Source organism: Mus caroli, unplaced genomic scaffold, assembly GCF_978045245.1.
Source record: "Mus caroli unplaced genomic scaffold, Mus_caroli_1 scaffold_9, whole genome shotgun sequence".
NCBI classification, from domain to species: domain Eukaryota; kingdom Metazoa; phylum Chordata; class Mammalia; order Rodentia; family Muridae; genus Mus; species Mus caroli.
Window position 1 is genome coordinate 20,746,438 of NW_028227264.1, and position 19,345 is coordinate 20,765,782.

Genomic DNA, 19,345 nt, shown 5'->3' on the forward strand with positions numbered 1-19,345 from the left:
AAGGCAGTAGAGCTGGCCCTAAGGCCAGCAGGAGAGTTGGCTCTGCCACTCACTGTTTCCAGCATTAGGGAGAGTGGGCCCTGCTCCTCAACTGGGCAGCACACAGTTGAGCTGACCCTGGTGACAGGGGTGCCTGTGAGCCACTGGCAGGGGTGCAGGCAAGCCATCCCAAGGACTTGAGTGTGGTAGTGCTGACCCTGCTCCTTGTCAGCTGTAGCTCAGGATGAGCCAGCAGAAGCACTGATGGAGTGCTCACCCTGGTGGTAGGAGAGCTGGAGTGCTCACTCCTGAGGTCGGAGAGTTGGCAGAAGAGCCTCAGGTTGACCAACTCTGCAACACTCGAGGCCCAGATCCAGGGCTTTGAGTTAGCCAACCCCAACATCTACACCATGTATGAACTGCTGGAGAAGATGAAAGGGCCAGTCCTACAGATCCACTGCCACAGACTCTCCATGGCACAGGGCAACAAGACATCCTAGGAGTCCCAGTGAGGATCCAGTCTAGATAGTGTAGCAGAAGCCAGAGGCCTTGAAACAGACAAGTGGCCCACTGCAATAAACATTCACAAGTAACGATGCACAATCAAAAGGTACACTGTGGGACACATTGTGACATGCTACAATTTCCATGACAAGAGTTTTATTGTATTTTATTTTATTTTATTTTATTTTATTTTATTTTATTTTCTGTGGGAGGTTGCAAGGGAAAGGAGACACAAAGGGACAGGGAGATGAATGAGCCTGGGGTTCATGATGTGAAATTCACAAAGAATCAATGAAAAGTTTTAAAAAATGAACTTAGTATACAGGCTTAAAAATTGAGGAATATCTTTAGAGTGATTGGAAGACCCAGGTGCATGGGACCACTGGTCCCAGCATTCTCTACCCACACTGTCCAATACACACAGAAGTCCAAACTGCAGGATGGAAATCCTCACAGTGGGAGAGAAAGCTGGTTCTGTGTTAACAAGGGTTGTTATAGCTACAATATCTGCATCCAGGATTCTAGAAATGCTTCCGAAAGAGCAAACTCAGAAGAGAACATGAGCGAAAAGTACTCAGAGCTCATGACCTTCAGACACAGAAATAGTAAAACTTCAGAACTAAGCTTTAAACAACAGATGAGTGAAAGCATGACTTAGCAACTCTCCCCTATCTTTGCTGTCTTTGGCAATAATAAAATTGCTTTTCATTTTTTTAAAAAAAATAAATTTGGTATTAAATTATGTGAATGGGAGGTTTCTGGACTTTCCATTCCTGAGAGTGTGCAGGCTAGATGCCTTGAAAATCTTGCACCAGCAAAACAAAACAAAACAAAACAAAAAATGCTGATCTAGTCTTTTTTTTTTAACTTTGTTTTAATTTTTAAAAAATTATTTATTTTATGTATGTGAGTTCACCGTAGCTGTCTTCAGACACACCATAAGAGAGTATCAGGTCCCACTACAGATGGTTGGGAGTCACTATGTGGTTGCTGCGAATTGAACTCAGGACCTCTGGAAGAGCAGTCAGTGCTCTTAACTGCTGAGCCATCTCTCCAGCTCCCTGAACATAAAGTCTTAAGCATCTTTATAAATGCTCGATTGTTTTGCCAAGAAGCAAAGGAAGTGAATTTGATAGGGGGAGATAAGAAGGACGAGGAGGGGGAGTGGGAGGGGGAGAAGGGGGAAAGAAAGGGGAGGGAGAGGAGGAGGAGAAGGAGGAGGAGGAGGAGGAGGAGCAGGAGGAGGAGGAGGAGAAAACACAAGAAGGCATATATCCAGAAATCCACTTCAGCTCTTCTTTGACAGCTGCTGCACGCACATCTGCCAAGGCCTGGTGACTCTATGTTTCTTTCAGGAAACTAAGTACATAGCGTGTGGGCATAAAGGAGATGGACAGGTCAAGGTGGAAAATGTGATTATAAACACCCTACTCATACCCAAACCTTCTAAAGGCAACATATTTGTTAAAGAATGAATTAGAAATCAGATCAACCAAAAAGAAAAACTAAAATACTTGGCTCCAATGGGGGGGGGGGAGGTTCTTCCTGAAAACTGTGTAACCACAAGCCTGGGCCAGAATTTGTTCTATTTGTGTGGTCTCCAAAGCCAAAGATGAAAAGTCAGTCATAATTGACCTCAGGTTGCTTGTGTCTGTGGTGCCACCTGGCAGAAACAAACTTGATCTTCCATGGGAGAACTGTGTGTTTGTTAAATTTAAACCACAATTATTCCCTTGAAAAGTGTTATAAATCTGGTGTCTTAATCCAAGAATTCTAAAGAATGCCAAGACTTATAATATACATATACTTGATATATTTTTGGGGGGAGATAAAATGCGTATGAAAAAGTAATAGACTCCGGAGTTCAAATCCTAGCAACCACATGGTGGCTCACAACCATTCGTAACGAGATCTGACTCCCTCTTCTGGAGTGTCTGAAGACAGCTACAGTGTACTTACATATAATAAATAAATAAATCTTTTAAAAAAAAAGAAAGAAAAAGTAATAGACTATGGTAAATATTCTAAATATTCCAAATTGCTTAGGAAAATGACACCCACCACTAGGAAAAATAAACAAGTAATGAGTGAGTGATGGCAGAATTCAACAGACAGAAGGCATGAAGAACAGGGCACACAGGGAGAGAGAAATGTAGCAGATCATGAAACGTGGAATAACTCTTCTGGCTTTTTAATAAAGCCACAAATATAAAAGAAAGTACTTAAAAGATGTGTCAGACAGAGCGAGCCTGAAACACCGAGCTGCTTAGAGATCAAGAGTAGAGGAAGTATGGAAACAGAGGCTTCTGAAGACAAGGGAAAGAGCTCTTCTCCAATAGCATTCAGGGCGAGGCAAGTCAATGCTTGAGCTTAAAAAACAGAAAGTTACTTTTAGATGCGCTGTAGTAAAATAATAGAATTTCAAGTTGACACCTGGAGTGTCAGCGATGTCATTAGTTTCCAAAGGATTAGTACTGCAAATATATAAAGAATCCCCATAGATAAATTTTAAACAAGAAAATTACAAAATAAAGGGAAAGACTTGATGAGATTCTTCATTGACAAACTAAATTCCACCAATAAACACAGGAATAGCAATCAATTTTTGGGGGGGAATCCAGAAATGCAGTTGAGATAACAGAAAAGATTGAAAATGTGACAAAAGCATTGGCTAATACAAATATGAAGCCATCATAACTCAATAAAATGCTGCTAGGGGTATAAATATATAAATATCAAATTCTCAGAAAACAGTTTGACATTTTCTATGGGTTACCGTGGCAGTTCCCACTCCTGTTACACAAGGATGCAAACTGGATGGGGTGATAAGTTCTTATCAGCACTGGGTACAGTTACAAAATCGGAAAACCGATGAAATTGTTTCCAACGGAAAATGGGAATAAATACATGAAACCCGAGGCAATGGTGCGCAGCGTGTGCTCTCGAACACATAGACTGCATGGCAAAACTCTCAAGAAACCCAGAAGCATCATCATTTGGAAGCTTAGAAAAATAACAATGTTATTCAAAGGATGAACAAGATTTCACAGTATCAGACTTTCCTGCATCACAAGAAAACAGACAAAGTGCACAGGGACTGAACTATTCTCTGCACAGTTCTCCCATGCAAACTTTTGTTATTAATGTATTAAAAAAAAACCCAGTTTCTAAGCATTCGGAGGTTCACAAAAGATGGCACAGGTAATCTATATTGAATATAATTTTACTACTAAGTTGGAAGTGCACAGAGGTGGGTTAAGTCAGTTTTAAGTTCTATAAGAATAGAGCTCATCCAACTAGGAATTTGTTAGTGCTCAGTACATTCCTCTACTCTGTAAAAGCTCTAATCGGACCACACATTCATTGTCTATACTGGAGAGACAGGATGTGGCTAACATTGTCATGACAAATACTTTCTGAATATTGTGTCTCTAGTCAGATGAAGTGTCCACCTCTGGAGACAGATGTTGAGATGGTCTCATTTGCATGCTATTTTAATGACGATTCTATAGATACCTATTTCATTAAATTTCTACATAGAGAATGTAGAAGCTGTTTTCATGATAAAAATTTTAACTAAGCATTCTGACGCCCCAATGGAGAGGGTTGTTTTTAATTCCGGGAATAATCTCATGAAGTAAGTGGGTTTCACTTTCTCACAATAGAATATAATAAGTACAACTTGGCCATCTAATCAAACAAGCAGAAAGCTGATTGCTTTTATTCACACTTACACAATGGCCCTCAGTGAATGACACTCTCTCTTTGTTAACATATTCAAGAGAAGGAGAATGTACTGGGTGTGGTAAACCAATATTTGTAGCAAGAGCCCTTATTTTATGGGGGGAAAAAGTCTTAGCTCACATTAAGGCAGAAACAGACTCTTTTCTGGGAGAATTCTGTTAGTGTCCTGAAAATAAAGTGTCCATAATAAGTAATTAGATACAACCCTGTACACCTGTTAGAACAAAACGTACTGTATGCTGACTGTCATAAAGCGTAGGAAGTAGCGACTGGATGCTTCCAGAGATTGGGTAATCATGAAGAGAAAGGTCCCCTTTCAGCTGAGAAGACAGTAGCTGATTTTATTCCAGACAATGCTGGGAGACGCTGGAACTCAGTCATACCTGCTGACTAACAAGGGCCTTATACAGGCCATCAGATGGGATCAGTAGCAGGAGGTCCGCTGGAAAGCTGTCCACGTGGTTGAAGCTGGCATGCATGGTAAGCAGCCTCAGCTCAGAACTGTGTTTTTAATCTCCCAAATCAGAACTAAGCTGGTTCCTAATTTTGTTTTAGCTGAAGGTATGTGTGTGTGTTTGGGGGGGGGGCACCTTCATACATTTTGTCCAGCAAATAAAAACACAGGGAGCCTAGTTAAATTGTATTATTTTACATGTTTTGTAAGAAACATTTGGGTCATCATAAAGCTTTCTTATATTGAACTGTTGTCTTTATCTTTACTTTACATGATAACTTGTTCTTTACTGTCCCTGGCTGCATTTCAAGGAGTGTGTGTGTGTGTGTGTGTGTGTGACAGTTTGTCCATGGAAGATTTTTAAAAGCAATGCAGAATGATGATCCTGTGTTTATGCTGGATCAGAGATAGTAATTATGAACATCTAGGGGGAATTGCCTATTATAGGGTGTTTGTTACTGATGTGGACAATTTGTGCTGAGAGAAAGCTGGAGTCCTACATTAGCAGACACAGGAGGTGAAGCTTTGGTTTGGATCTCTGCCTGTGGTGCTTCATGGCCTCGCCTAGGCTCAATTTGCATAGGAATAAAGGATGCAGAAAAAATGACAACATGCAATAGCTTTTGCAACACACTAAGCCTCTTTTACACAGTGTGGCTAGAAGTCCTGGTGTTCCTGAAGCAATGAACTCTAAATAAGAAAAAACAGTGCCTAGGGGAGATGTTTAAAGGACAGATTGAAAAACCATGTCCCTTGGAAGATTTAACCACCTTCCCCAATAAAAAATCACAAGTTAAATAAGCTTATTTAAAAATATTCCTGCTAACTCAAAAAAAAAAGCAATAAACATTTGCTACAGTCATTTTACTCCTAACTATTAACACTTGCTTTTTTTTTTTTTTTAATCTCAAAAGAAAAGAAGAAAATGAATAGTACACAGGATTGGTCCCTTTGATATACATGGGAGTTGTCAGTAATTTGTTAGGAAAAGCAACATTGGTGCTGATCAAAAGTACTGGGAAGCATTGCAGTGTGGGACAGTAGAAGGACTGCCTGAGCACACTGACTTCACACTCCTTTGGAAAATGGCCTTGTTGTTTTATATGTGTGTGTTTGCATCCTAACCTCAAACATAGGCAACAATAGGTCTTGAGGTAGTTGTCTGTATGAACACAATGCTCATATGCCATCAGAACATAATGGTATTTCTTCCAGCGTATGAACTATCTGCCATGTTAGGCATTCCCAGAAACTTTCCTGGACTTTATCCCAAGGCACAGCAACCCTCTAGAGGCTTTCTCAGAATTCATGGAGGCCATTCTAAGAAGCAGACCCTTCAAGGTGTGTGTGAAGGGTGTGCCTCTTCAGGCATTGCTACTGCAGAAAAGATGGCGTTTATTGAAATAAAGAATCCAGAAGATTTCGTTATAAATCTATAATTTGTCTAAATCCAGTGTCTAAAAATTATGAACACTGGAGATTACAGCTATAAACTGAGTAAGATGCTACCCATTCATCTTAGCAAAATTATTTTTGAATAATATTCTGGCTAATAGCATATATTAATGACAAATATGCCGAAGGCTGTTCTTTCTGCAGTTTAATGACACTGTCAAGTTGGTTCTGTGTCAGATTGGCTTCACCATAAGGTGCTCATGTTGTACACTGTTTCTGAGCATACTGGTATTTGTATGTGATGTTAACATTTGAATCTATGCACTGAATAGGTTGCTTTCCTCAATGTGGGGCAGAGAAGGACTGAGGGATGGGATTCTCTCTCTCTCTCTCTCTCTCTCTCTCTCACTTGTATTGAGATAGGGCATCCCATATCTTCATGCCTTTTGAAGTCAGACTAAGTTAAATCATTGTTTTCTGGGATCTTAATCTTGCAGAACACAGATAGGGATACTTCTCAGTCTATAAACAGGTAAACTGATCTTTATATTCTATTTAACTATCTATATCAATTATCTATGTATCTATTTATCTATTTATCTGTTTCTCTATATCTATCATCTATCCACTTGTCATCTATTTATCATCTTTGTATCTAGCTATATCTATATCTATAGTTAGCTATTATCTATCAATCTCTTTCTGTCCTCTCTCATCTCTCTTTCTCCAATGTTTCTCTAGGGAACACTAACTGATAAAATACTAATAATTCAAACTAATGACCAAAGAAAAGCAGTCTACATCAGTAGGTCAATATTTTTAAAATTCAAACAAATACTTAATGACTCTTTCATAATGCCTTGAGGACAGAATTCATATTTTGTCTTTTAGATTCTTCTCTAACTCACAATATTTCATAGAACCTCTCTACCCAGCCTCCCCCAAAAGGACAGGTGCCAAATTAACTTATGAGAAACTCCTTCCAGCACTTATGTACTGAAAGCAAAAGCAATAATGTGCATTCTTAGACATTCTGCCGCTTTGGAATTCCCAGAGGAGATCTCCCAGGTCTCCTGGGCATGACTAATTCTGGTTAATGAAGAAAGGCTCCTTTCTGAGTTAAGATACAACATCAAGCCAGGACAAGTGCACAAAAGGGACATTGATGCCTTTGTTGTTTTCTATTACCATGGATCTTTCTTGTGACAATTTTGAGATGATCGAAGAGGCAACTGACAGTTTATGTTTGATTGACAGTATAACAAAGCTAGGCTTGGCTAGCCTTTTTGTCTTTATTTTTCTTTCTTCCTCACCTTTCTTGTCACTGTCCGTGATGATGACTGATATTGACTACTTTGACTGGGTTAAGTCATGCCCAGGAGACCTGGGAGAGCACATTGCTGTGGGTCTTGAAGGGCATGTCCGAGTGGAGAAGACATGTGATCCTGGAGAATCACTTAGTCTTGGTCTGTCTTGATTTTCTTCTCTGTGGAAAAAGAAGGTTTCATAATCTGATTCTTGGTGACTGAATTAGCTGCAAGCCCCACCATGTGAGCATACTCTAGACACCCTATATAAATTTCCTGTTTCCTTTGTGTGGGCTGCTGTACTTATGTATGTCCTCATGGGTGACTTAAATCTTTGTACACTATAAGATCTGTAGAGCCAATTCTGCCCACCCCAGGGAAAACTCCAAACCATTTTCACCCTCATTTTCTCTACCACAGTCTACCAACTCCCCTTTCTGAAATTGATTATTTAATTTCCCCACAGTCCTTACTGTTGCCTTATGTACATCTTATTTTCTTGTTATATTGTACTGTCTATTTCTCCCCACTAGAATCTGAGTCTCAGAGGGAACACACCTTACTATGTTGGGTTCACTGGAAAATGTGGAGCACACAGAGCAGTGACTGGCAATTGATACTTAACAAATATTTGCAGAATGAAAGAGGCCATTTATAATAAGAACAACCTTTTGTAAATTGGATTCTTAAAATCCAAACTCTTTGTAATCCAAAACCATAAACATCATCTTGACTTGCCTATTAAAATTGGCTGAAATATAAAAAGTTTTAGGTGTAACAGAAATGACAATAGTCACATGGCTAAGGAATTTTTTAAAAAAAAAGAGGTCAAGATGGAGTCTTCTGAGTTTGTTCCCAATAGGAAACAAGAACAGCTCCTTTTCCTACAAGCATGTTTAAGATCATTAATTTTGGTACTATAATTTTATTCAATGCTTAGTCATAACTTTACTATGAAGTAAATTTTAAGTTTTCCTCTTTTATGTTCCTATTCTACATCCTTTGAATTTCTGATTTCCCTCTGAGCTGTGCCCACCCTTTTGCTTGTTTTTATCTCATTAGCATCTTGGCATTTCATCATCCTCCCAAGATTCAAAACAGAAGACTAAAGGATGTGGATATTGGTATGCTAGCATTCCAGAATGAAATCTTAAAAGCAGAGCCTAGAGTAGCCCCTGAGTCCAGCTAACCTGTCTGAAGATACAGTGATGGGCAACAGGAGGGAGCAGCAATGGCCTGCTACCTTGGGAAGTGACAACGTAAGAGTTCTCATCCTATGAAGGTCACAGAAAGTAGATCAGTCCCTAGTCCTCCTGAGAATATAGCTTATATTATGCTCCTCCAGAGGGATTCATTATACATGACTTATGACCAGAAAGACCAAACCCATTCGCTATTCAAACTTCTGTGCTCACAACATTGCACAGTCCACACCTCCAGAGTAACTCTGAGGCACCTTAAAGTCCAAGGAGACAAGTCAGGTGCGGTGGCACATGTATGTAATCCCTGCACTTGGAAAGTTGAAAGACAGAAGATCTGGCATCCAAATCAAGTCTCAGCTATATGACTACTTGGAGGCCAGCCTTAGCTACATGAAACCCATATCAAAACATAATATAATAAATAATCAAATAAACAAACAAAACAAGTCTGGACCAGACGGCTCATACTTGAATAGTATTACTCAGTTCATACTTTATCTCCTTTAGTCATTTTGTATTTCTTGTCACTAAAACTAAAGTAGAAATTTAAGGCCCTTTCCAGGAACAATGACTAGTGCTGGTTCAGACACAATTCTACAGCTAGCGATTATTCTTCCCCAATACAAATACAAACACAGCTAAGCCTAGTGACACTGGCTGGTAATCTCAGCTGCTTACTAGGCAGAGGCAGGAAGATTGCAAGTTTAAGGATGGTATGAGCCCCACAGAGACTTCAAGGTCCATGTGTGTGGCCAGTGTGTATGTTTGGACCTGTAGGTAGAGACCAGGACAAGTTCAAGGGACATTACCTATTTGAGACAGTGTCTCTCATTAATCTGGGCTTATAGTTTTGATTTACATTTTCCTGATGTCTAAGGATGTTGAATACTTTTCAGGTACATATTAGCCATTTGTATCTCCTTTGGGGTAACTTAGATACCAGACATTCTTGCCAAAACAGGTGGCCAAATAGTTCATGATTGAGGACAAAGTCATGATTGAAATTATCAAGTGTGCCATTGAAGACAGAGACTACGATAAATTAAGACAAATTGGGAAATGAATGTCATATACTTATGTTTAATCTTCACTGTGAAGCTGGTGATTCAGTATGTGCTTCCATAACGCTGATAATATAGCTAACGTAACTAGACTCAAAGCTGTCTTAGGCCTACTGAATGTATGTGTTTATAACCCTAGGGTATTCCTGAAGTTAAATTAAATTTTTAGTCACCTACATTATTTCCTACTCACAGCCACACACATAAAATTTCAAATTCATTGAATATCAAATTTAAAGCCTCTTATTTGTTATCTTGATGCTAAGTTTTTCTGTCTTTGAAATACACAAAATTGTATACCAACTCTTCAACACCAGACAATTCTAAAGTTATCAGAGAGTCTCTGTCTTTTCTACGTCCTTTAATGTTATATCCATGTCAATAGGAAAAAAAACATTACTTCTATAGTTCATAAGTTTGGCATGTGTCTGTTGAAAATCCATGAGATAATATCATAAATTTCTTAGTCTTCTTTTCTCCTTTTTCATTTCTTCCTTTCCTTTTGTCTTTTACTTTTGAGACAAAATTTTGCTGAGTTAAGGCTGACTTTGAACTCCGGGGCTCAAGATATCCATTGGCCTTAGTGCTCTTGCAGCTTGGACACAGTTGTACACCACAATAATTTCCTTAATCTTTTCCTCTCTGTCTTACATGGGTACCATACATGCAAAGTATAAAGTAAAATTTAATTCTCAGTAACAGGCTAGAGCCAATCCCCAAATCCTTATTAAAAGTATTGACACACATATATTATTTCAATGACTATTGTGCAAACTGTTTCCAATTAACATGTCTGAAATATAAATTGAATCCCACAGTGATTTGGATTGATGCAAATGGACAGAGGGTTTTGTGGCTTTTTCTGGAAATGGCAATAAAATATCTGTGACAGATGAGGTGGTAAGTCTGTGACTGATGTCTGCAGATGCCCACGTGGAGTGTGGTCTCCGCACTGTCTCCTTGTGTATTATGAGGTGTTCATAAGGAGAATTGTACAAGAAGTCTACTACCTCTGTTGTCCTTCAAGATTTTCATTGCCCTGCAACACTGTGAAATCGTTCTTATACTGCTGACCCAGGAGTTAGATTAATGGGCACCTAGAAGGCCACAAACACCACTGGGCCAGTAAGTTATTACATTGGTGATCCATAGAGGACTTTTCAATAAATTGTATATTGTTTGTGAATTAATGAATAACACATACATTTTTTTAAAGTATGAATTTTTCCTTTGATTATGAAGATAGTGTTAAGCACCACTGAACTCATTCACGCCCCCTGTATAACTTCTCAACAAAGAGGTACTAATGATATCACTGATTAGAGTACATGGAAACTCATGGAATTTTTGCCATTTAAAATAGGAACCTCATATTACAAAAGCCTTAAATATCTGTTTTCTTTTAGTTGAAATACCTAGTACATTAATAAAACCAAGTGTGAAGCATTGTGACATCCACATGAAGTCAGTAACTTTTGAACGCCTTTCTTACCCTAAAGCCCTAAAGAAATATCAAATATTGGCTGATGTTTTGCATGTTCCTAAGTGTGTGGGGCAGAGAGGGCAATCAAGGTTAACTTCAGAAAGAGATTTTACTTTACAGAATTATACCTTTGTAAAAAAAAAAAAAAAAATATATATATATATATATATCAGTTGTGAATTTGAGTCAAGATGGGCTTGTGAAATCATTTGCATGAGATTGTTTGATGAAGCTATGAGGGTTTTAGTCATGACATATAGTAAAAACCTTGCAGGGCTAGTTCAATTTCACAGGACAACTTACTAGTCTGGGGTTTTGTTTCTGTTCATTCCCACAAGCCCCCTTTTTGACAGGTCAGCACACAATATCAAGAATTAGGAGAATTCTATTAACTCACTGATTCCATCATCTACCTTATAGAGAACTTTGTTTTTTCTCTTGAACATTCAGGTGTTGTGATTAATGGCATATGCACACAGGATCTTAGATACCTTGCCTGTGTTCTAGAATCAATGAGTCATTAATCAACAGCCAATATTTACTGAGCACACTCTGTATCTTGGTCAATGAGGTAACAAGAGTCAGAGGGGAGGCCACATGAAAGTGTATCATAAGGACCTCCCCCACGCTCCCCAAGCCTGTGTGTTTAGTTCTCTGCACTGAGGGCATAGCAGAACAAAAGATAGCGCAGAGCTCATGTGTGTGTCAGAGAAAAGGCTCAGATTCATTTCTTCTAGGAGGCTCTACTCCTGAAGTTTAATTATTTAGTGGATCTCCGCTAAATTAACCTGGAAGTTATACTCTTTGTGTGTATACTTGCACACATGTACGTGTTGTGTTTGTGTGCGGTGTGGTGGTCAGAGGGCCACTGGGCTGTCATCTTGTTGAGACATGGTTTCTCACTAGCCTAGAATTTGCCAAAAAGGCCAGGTTGTTGAGCAGTGAACTCCAGGGTTAATCCTGTCTCTGCATCTTCATTCCTGGGATTCCACGTACCCCTGTGTCTTTTCTGCATGGTTACTGGGGTTAGAACTCAGATCCTCATGACAGTACAGCAGCCATTTGATCAACTGTGCCATCTCTCAGCCATTGCATATTCTTTAAGGGACTAGATGCAACCTATATTTAGGTCATACAAAACTCTAAATATATCAGAGAGACAGAGACAGAGACAGAGAGACAGAGAGACAGAGACAGAGACAGAGACAGAGAGAGAAATTGGGAAATTGGGTTGGGCTGGAGATCAAATGATTCAGGAAATAGAGAAAAATGCCATGGAGCTTTGAAGTTTGATGACATTCATGTTTCAGAATGTACCTCAGTGTGGTCTGCTGGGTCGATGCTGGGTCGAAATACTAGGAATCTGAACCTTGGGGTTGGGATCCAATCGTTTATCCCGTGGTAGAGGAAAAGCATGCAGGGCAAATACTTCTTTCTTGGTTTTTGAAAGTGAGTCAGTGTGGGAGCCTCTGGGATAGACTGCTGCTGGTCTTGCTTTTCTGTCAGCTTTGGAAACAGCCAGGGTCCTCCACAGAGAAAGGGGAAATGTGGCTCATTGAGCCCCATCTAGTAAAAAAGGAAAGCCACATTTGAATCATCTTGAAGGTTAATAGCGAAAAGAATCACAGAAACGCACTCCTTTTCCCCAAGGCAGGCTACTGTCAGCAGAAAATGATTGAGTTAGCAAAGGCATTTCCCCTCTTTTTCTAAAACTTTCAGCATCGTGAATTCTACCCATGCGTTCTGCACCCCCACCCCCACCCCCACCCCTTCCACACACACACATTTTAAAAAGAGCATCCAAGCCTGCCAGCTCTGTATCCCTCCTGGGTGAACAGCGCCAGATTACTCATCGACCTATGTGGGGAGGTGGGTGATGTCGAAATTGGCGTAGAGGGATGGAGCTAGCCATTCCTTTGGGCTGGTGAGGAGGGAGAATGAGACAGCAAACAAAGCAAAGGCCCACGACTCTTGACAACTTTGGACATGCTGCTGAGAAGCTATGCACAATTTAGCTTTAGTACCCTCCCTTAGTATTCACAAAACTCTCATGGTTCCTCTCCCACCAGGTGATCAATGAAAAGGAAATGGGACATCTTGAGAGAACAAATAACCACGCTTTATACATAGAAGACTTTATTCTTTACTAGCCCAAGAATTTACACATCATGTGGACTGTACATGCTACACATACTAATAATTTTCATTATTCTCACACATCTAATGATCATATATTTTAAAAACTTTTACATATACTTCATTAATCAACTTTATAAAAAATGGGGTGTGTGTGTGTGTGTGTGTGTGTGTAAAGACAAACTTGGGGTAAAAATAGAGGCATTCAACAATTCCTTTCTAGTTTACTGTTCTATTTTGAAAACATCCAACTAATTTTCTGCCTCATTACCATTGGGCCAAACAGATTTAGAACATCTATTACAACCTAAATGTTCTATCTCTGTATTGCTTTTTGCTCCATTACTAGTATGCACAAACACATCTGAACACATGCAAAACCTATCTGGAATATTCCCAACTATGAGAACCAGGAGACCCAGCCTACCCAAAAAGGGCTTGATCCATTTAGCACTGTTCATTTGAAATATTTTCTTTGGTTGGTCTTGTGCTTGTTTTAGATACTTGAGTGGTTCAGTGTAAGATTTATTATGCCCATTAGTATTGCTTTGTCGAAACTGCAGTATGCATTTTAACAAGTATTTACAATTTATGATGCTTAGTTCAAAGTTGTATAGTTATTCTAGTAATTTCCAGCTCATTCCCTTGTCATTTTTTATTTCCAAGCCTTGCCACAAAAATTTCCGAAATTAAAAAGGCTCTTGTCCAACTTGATTTTTGTTCAAAAATTAATCATTTAAGTTTTTGGTGAAACACAAATCTGCTTTAAATATATCATTCATTTATTTTCCTGTTTTGCATATTAAGAATGGTTTACCAAAACTCAGAAAAACTGGGAAGATGACTGGAATATATACGTGATTAACTTCCCAAAGATCATTTTCAGGAGATAATTGTGTGGATTGCTTTTCTAGAGTCAATGCAAGAAAGTGTAATAAGCCCCCTTCCAAGATGTCTTTTAAGTCTTGCTTAATGGGTTGCCAATCCACATGAGAAATTCCTGGTCTCTCTGCCTCATCTGATCCATCTACTGTATAGACATAGCCACTGTTGTCAAGATGTCTTATTTGAACAGCACTGTGCAGTACAGCTAGCCTGATCTCTATTCTTACTTTAAATAAGTAGATAGGTAGATAAATAAAGTAAACAGACAAATAAGTCAGGTGTGCCACCAGTACTATGATAAAAGCTGAATGATGTTACATGTATTTCACAGACATCCTCATGAGATGTTTTGAGGCTGAGTAAAGAGATTTCTTTAGCTTTTTATTTGCTGCCTAATGAATCCTGAATGGATCTCCCTATATAGTCCAGGTTGACCTACAATTCCAGAGTATTGGGATCATAGAAGTTTGCCACCACAACAGCTGCTCCAGGTATACAGCTTCTGGATGTTGCATTTCCCCTCGCCTAAAGAAATGATCTCTTACTGAATAGAATAAAAAATTCTGACCAACTCATGGAGTATATAGCATATGTGGTTGTGATTTTTTTTTGATTTGCCATAAGATGACTGTAGGCATTAAAATGGGAGGTATTTTTCCTTGCTCTAACAGAGAATTTGTCTTTTGAAAACTTTCACGAAGGTGGATTCCCTACAGAAAATTATAAGTATTTTTTTTTCAAACACCTTAAGCAGGGGGAGCGTTTCTTCAAATGAAATATTACCATGCATCCCAATATAAAAACAAAGTGGAAGTTCTGAGGTTGGAATAAAGATAAGAACTCAGAGACCCATCAGATCAACTCTTTACTCTGTGAAATGTTTCTGTAGCAACTTGAGTTTGAAAAGCAAAGGCTGAGCCTGATTCTCAGGGTCTATCTCTAGACCTTTGGCTATACAGATATAATGGGTTAAGAGGCACAGGGCAAGTGAAATCATATACAAATTAGCATCAAACACTTCAACTGATGGACAGATCAAAGTTCAGATATTGTGCAAATAGGACTACTTTGGGGGCAATCAATTCTTCCCTCTCCAAAATAACCAGATGAATCAGGCATCTTGCCCAAAGGATGCTGGGGAAAAAAATGTAACAATGCATGGGAAATCCCATAGATACCTAGGCTTTCCTTCTGTTGATTACTGTATCTCTCAAAAGCTTTTCTGAAAACACTTATGAAACTCATATCTCTCCTTACCACCTTGATTTCCACCTTGCCATACTTCTTCATCCCAATCAGATAACTGCTAATATAATGCAATCTTTGTCCTAGAATGCTGAATATGGTTACTATCCAGGGCTGGTCTGATATCTTTAGCAAATCCTAGATATGGGCCTTGGAAACTATATTTTGTTCATAGTTCCCCAGTTGTTTTTCTTACTCTACAAAGCAGGAGAGTATCTTTGCTATTTGTTCTAAAACAAATGCTAAAATAGTTTTGACCAATAATATCCAAATACTCAAATTATCTAAATGCAACAATTGAGAAATTTGCCTAGATGATAGAAATGTAGTTTATGGGGTTGGAGGTGTTATGGTATTACCGTTTGTTGCTGAATAATACCTACTTATATAGACTGGTCCACTCCTACCTCAGTCTCCTTAGAGCTGGTGTTTTCAAGAATGGATTAATCATCTCTAGTACATTTCCACATTTTCTCTGGAGGTGTCTAAGGATGCAGAAAATCACTCTTAAGACAAACACCACAGACTCCCATCATACAATGGGAATTTTGTAGCATCTACATAGAGTCCCAGATATACAGACATCAAATAGCTAACATTAAAGACTATCGTCAGGAAATATGGCTCGGCCTGTAGAGTGCTTGTCTAATATACACAAAGCTCTGAATTCTGTCCCCAGATGTACACAAACTGGGTATGGTGGTATGTGCCTATAATCCCAGAACTTTGTAGGTAAAGATGGGAAGATAGAATGTTTAAGATCAACCTTGAATCCTTGACTGGACAGTGAGTTCAAGGGCAGCTGGGTATGGTCAGGATCCTAGATATATATCACCTCACCGAGGTGCAGAGAAACTATTAACAATGTCCTTCTGGTTGAGATAGTTACCTCACCTGCTGTGTTTGAGCTGAGATGGGACTAGTATCATGAAAGGCCAAGAGAACCATAGAATCTCCCATACAAAATGGCTCAAGCATCAGCTGAAAGGCCCATTTATACCATTTTGAAACATCCACACTATAGCTTAAAGCAGTCTCTTGGTTCCTCTGAGCAGAAATAGGCAAATCACCCGTGGGTAAGAATTTAAGACATATACTCAAAGTTCAGCCTTGGCCACCCTGAATACTTTCATAGATCAAAAGAATCTTCAAGCAGAATGAGTAACATTTGTTCCATCAGCCTGAAGAAGAATCTCTGGTTGACTTCAGTTCCCATCTGCGGATAGGAAATGTCCAGCTTTGTGTCGGCATATACACAGCCTGTTAGCAATATGTTAGATGATAGTAATGCAATTGCTCCTAACTCAGGAACTAAGTTCTCGAACTTTTCTTCCAATTTTGATTCTAGGATCCATCCCTCTGTATTATGCATCCCCTACAGTGCTGCTTTTTTTACTGTAGCATATGACAAATCCACATTCATTTATTTTTAATTTTAATTTTTGTGCTTTATATACATTACATCCCAACTGTAGTTTTCCCTATCTCTCCCCTCACAGGCCCCCCCTCTCCCCTAAATCCACCCCTCTTCCATTTCCTTTTTTAAAAGAGCAGGCCTCCAGAGATGTTAACTGGACATGGCATAACAAATTACCATAAGCCTGGGCAAGAACTTTCTTCTGGGAACCTCCAACTTCCTGCTGGAGAAGCAGGCACTCCTGATAAATGACTTTATTCTTTTAGCTTAACAGTAATGTTCTAGATTTTTCTACTTTTTTTCTGATTTATTTTCATTTCCTGATGTTATAACTTCTATTTTCAGATGGTATATTAGTGTTTAAAACTATTGTGTGTGTGTGTGTGTGTGTGTGTGTGTGTGTGTGTGTGTGTAGGAATGTGCATGTGTGTCACATGTGTAAAATTTCACTTAGAGACCAGAAGAAGAACATATAGGGTTCTGAGCCACCTAAAATGAGTGTTAGAAACAAACCTGAGGTCCCCTGGAAAAGCCGCTGAGCTGTCTGTCCAGCTCCACATCTAGGTTCATAGTCTTAAAACAAGACCTCGCTGCAGTCTGCCCTCGTAAGCCTGTACACACCATACATACTCTTTCTCTCTTTCTGTAACCACTTAACTGTCTTGACGTTTCTTCAAATTCCATGTTGAAATTACATTTCTTATTTCTAGTATGAAAGTCAGATGGATGACACATCGTGCACATATCTGAACGCAACAAATACACACCCCTCCAGGTTTCAGGTTCAACAACCCCCCCCCCCGATTTGTCCTATAACCATTTCGAATGCCATCCAAGAGGGTGGTCTTCTGAAACCTGTAATAATAGTTTTACAGTACCAAAATATCACAAGCAGACAATAAAGAAAAAATTACTATAATTTCCTGCAAGGAAAAAAAGAAAGCTTGTTCACTGTGGCCTTATTATAGGCTCATGTTTCTGAAAATGTTTGATTCTGCATAAACATTGGTGTCCTCAGATTCTTGAAATCACGAGTTGTGACAAGATTCGTTATGCTTGCATTCAGTTTGGCTGTACTGGATATGCCACACATGCCTGCCTTAGTCTGTCTTACTTATCCCAACATAGTAACACCACTTAAAAATCTACTGCTTTTCTCTATTTATATGTAGCCAAAACATATTTAAAAATCCCACCACACAGGTGTCAAATATTGTCATTACTGAAAGAAATAAAATCAGACATTTCCTTCATAAGCTACATTAGCAGAAGCAAAAAATATTTTAATTTCTACCATCAAATATAGACATTTTCCCCATGGACTCTTTGGTGTTAAACATTTATCATTTTATCTCTGCATTTGATGAACTCGGAGGACGTACATGGTTAAATATTGCATTCATGATTTAGAATTCTCTAGTACACTTGGCATTTGCATTCCTCCATTACCAGCTAACCAGAAAACAAAAAAGCAACAACAACAATGAAATTATTAAGCCCCTTTAGCTTTTTGGATAGGTCTGAGTCTTTTTTTATTTAAAAGTAATAAGAAGACAGCTTTTCTTTTGTGGTTTGTATTTGCTTTGTTTTCAGGGCGATAGGAGAGGGGTTTGTTGTTGTTTGTTTTGTTGTTGTTGTTTTGCCTAATAAGAATCAAAACTTCTGCAGAGATGTGCTGTGCTGCTGGGAAAGCCCTGCAGTCAATGTGCTAAGATGATTCCCTGTGAGCTGGAGAGATGGCTCAGCAGTTAAGAGTACTTGCTGCTTTTGAAGAGGACCTGGGTTAAACACCCTGAAATCGCACAGCATCCCACAGTCACTTGTAATTCCAGTTTCAGGAGCTTTGACAACTTCTTCTGACCTCCACAGACACCAGGTATACATGTGGTGCACATGCATGCATGCATGCAAGCAAACACTCATAAAATAAAAATATGCAAATCTCAAAAGAAATAAAGGAAAGGGAGGAGGTGAGAGAGGGGGAGGGAGAGAGAGAGGGACGGAGGGAGGGAGGGAGGGAGGGAGGGAGGGAGGGAGGGAGGGAGGGAGGGAGGGAGAAAGAGAGAGAGAAAGAGAGAGAGAGAAAGAGAGAGACAAAGAGAGGGAGGGAGGGAAGGAGGGAGGGAGGGGGAGAGAGAGGGGAGGGGAGAGAGGGAGAGAGAGAGGGAGAGAGAGGGGGAGAGGGGGAGAGGGGGAGAGGGAGAGAGGTGAAGAGAGGGAGAGAGAGAGAGAGAGTGGAAGAGGGAGAGAGGGAGAGAGGGAGAGAATGAATTACACCAGTGGCCTTACCATTACTAGCAGAAATATTTGGTAGCTATAAATTTGCATAAAGTATATTTTAAATCCCTAATGTATGAAAGAGAAAGATTTTTAAATCCTTGGTGGTCACACAATCATGCACAAATCTATATCGAGTGGACTCAGCCCTGCACTGACTCTTATCGTCCAGAAAGGGCTTAGACTCTGCTAACTCTGGGTGCTGCTTTTGGAAAACCCAGTCTGAGAACTGATTGCAGGGTCAGGTTTCAGCAGA

General features: G+C 39.4%; 1 long non-coding RNA gene across 1 annotated transcript in view; it reads left to right on the top strand.

Moving 5' to 3' along the window:
• Window positions 1–4,515: 4,515 nt before the first annotated feature.
• LOC147002585 (uncharacterized) overlaps window positions 4,516–19,345 on the top strand; it is a 123,825-nt gene continuing 108,995 nt past the window's right edge. Inside the window, exon 1 of the long non-coding RNA XR_015048522.1 lies at window positions 4,516–4,707. This is a non-coding gene — a long non-coding RNA (uncharacterized LOC147002585). The remainder of the gene's footprint in view (window positions 4,708–19,345) is intronic.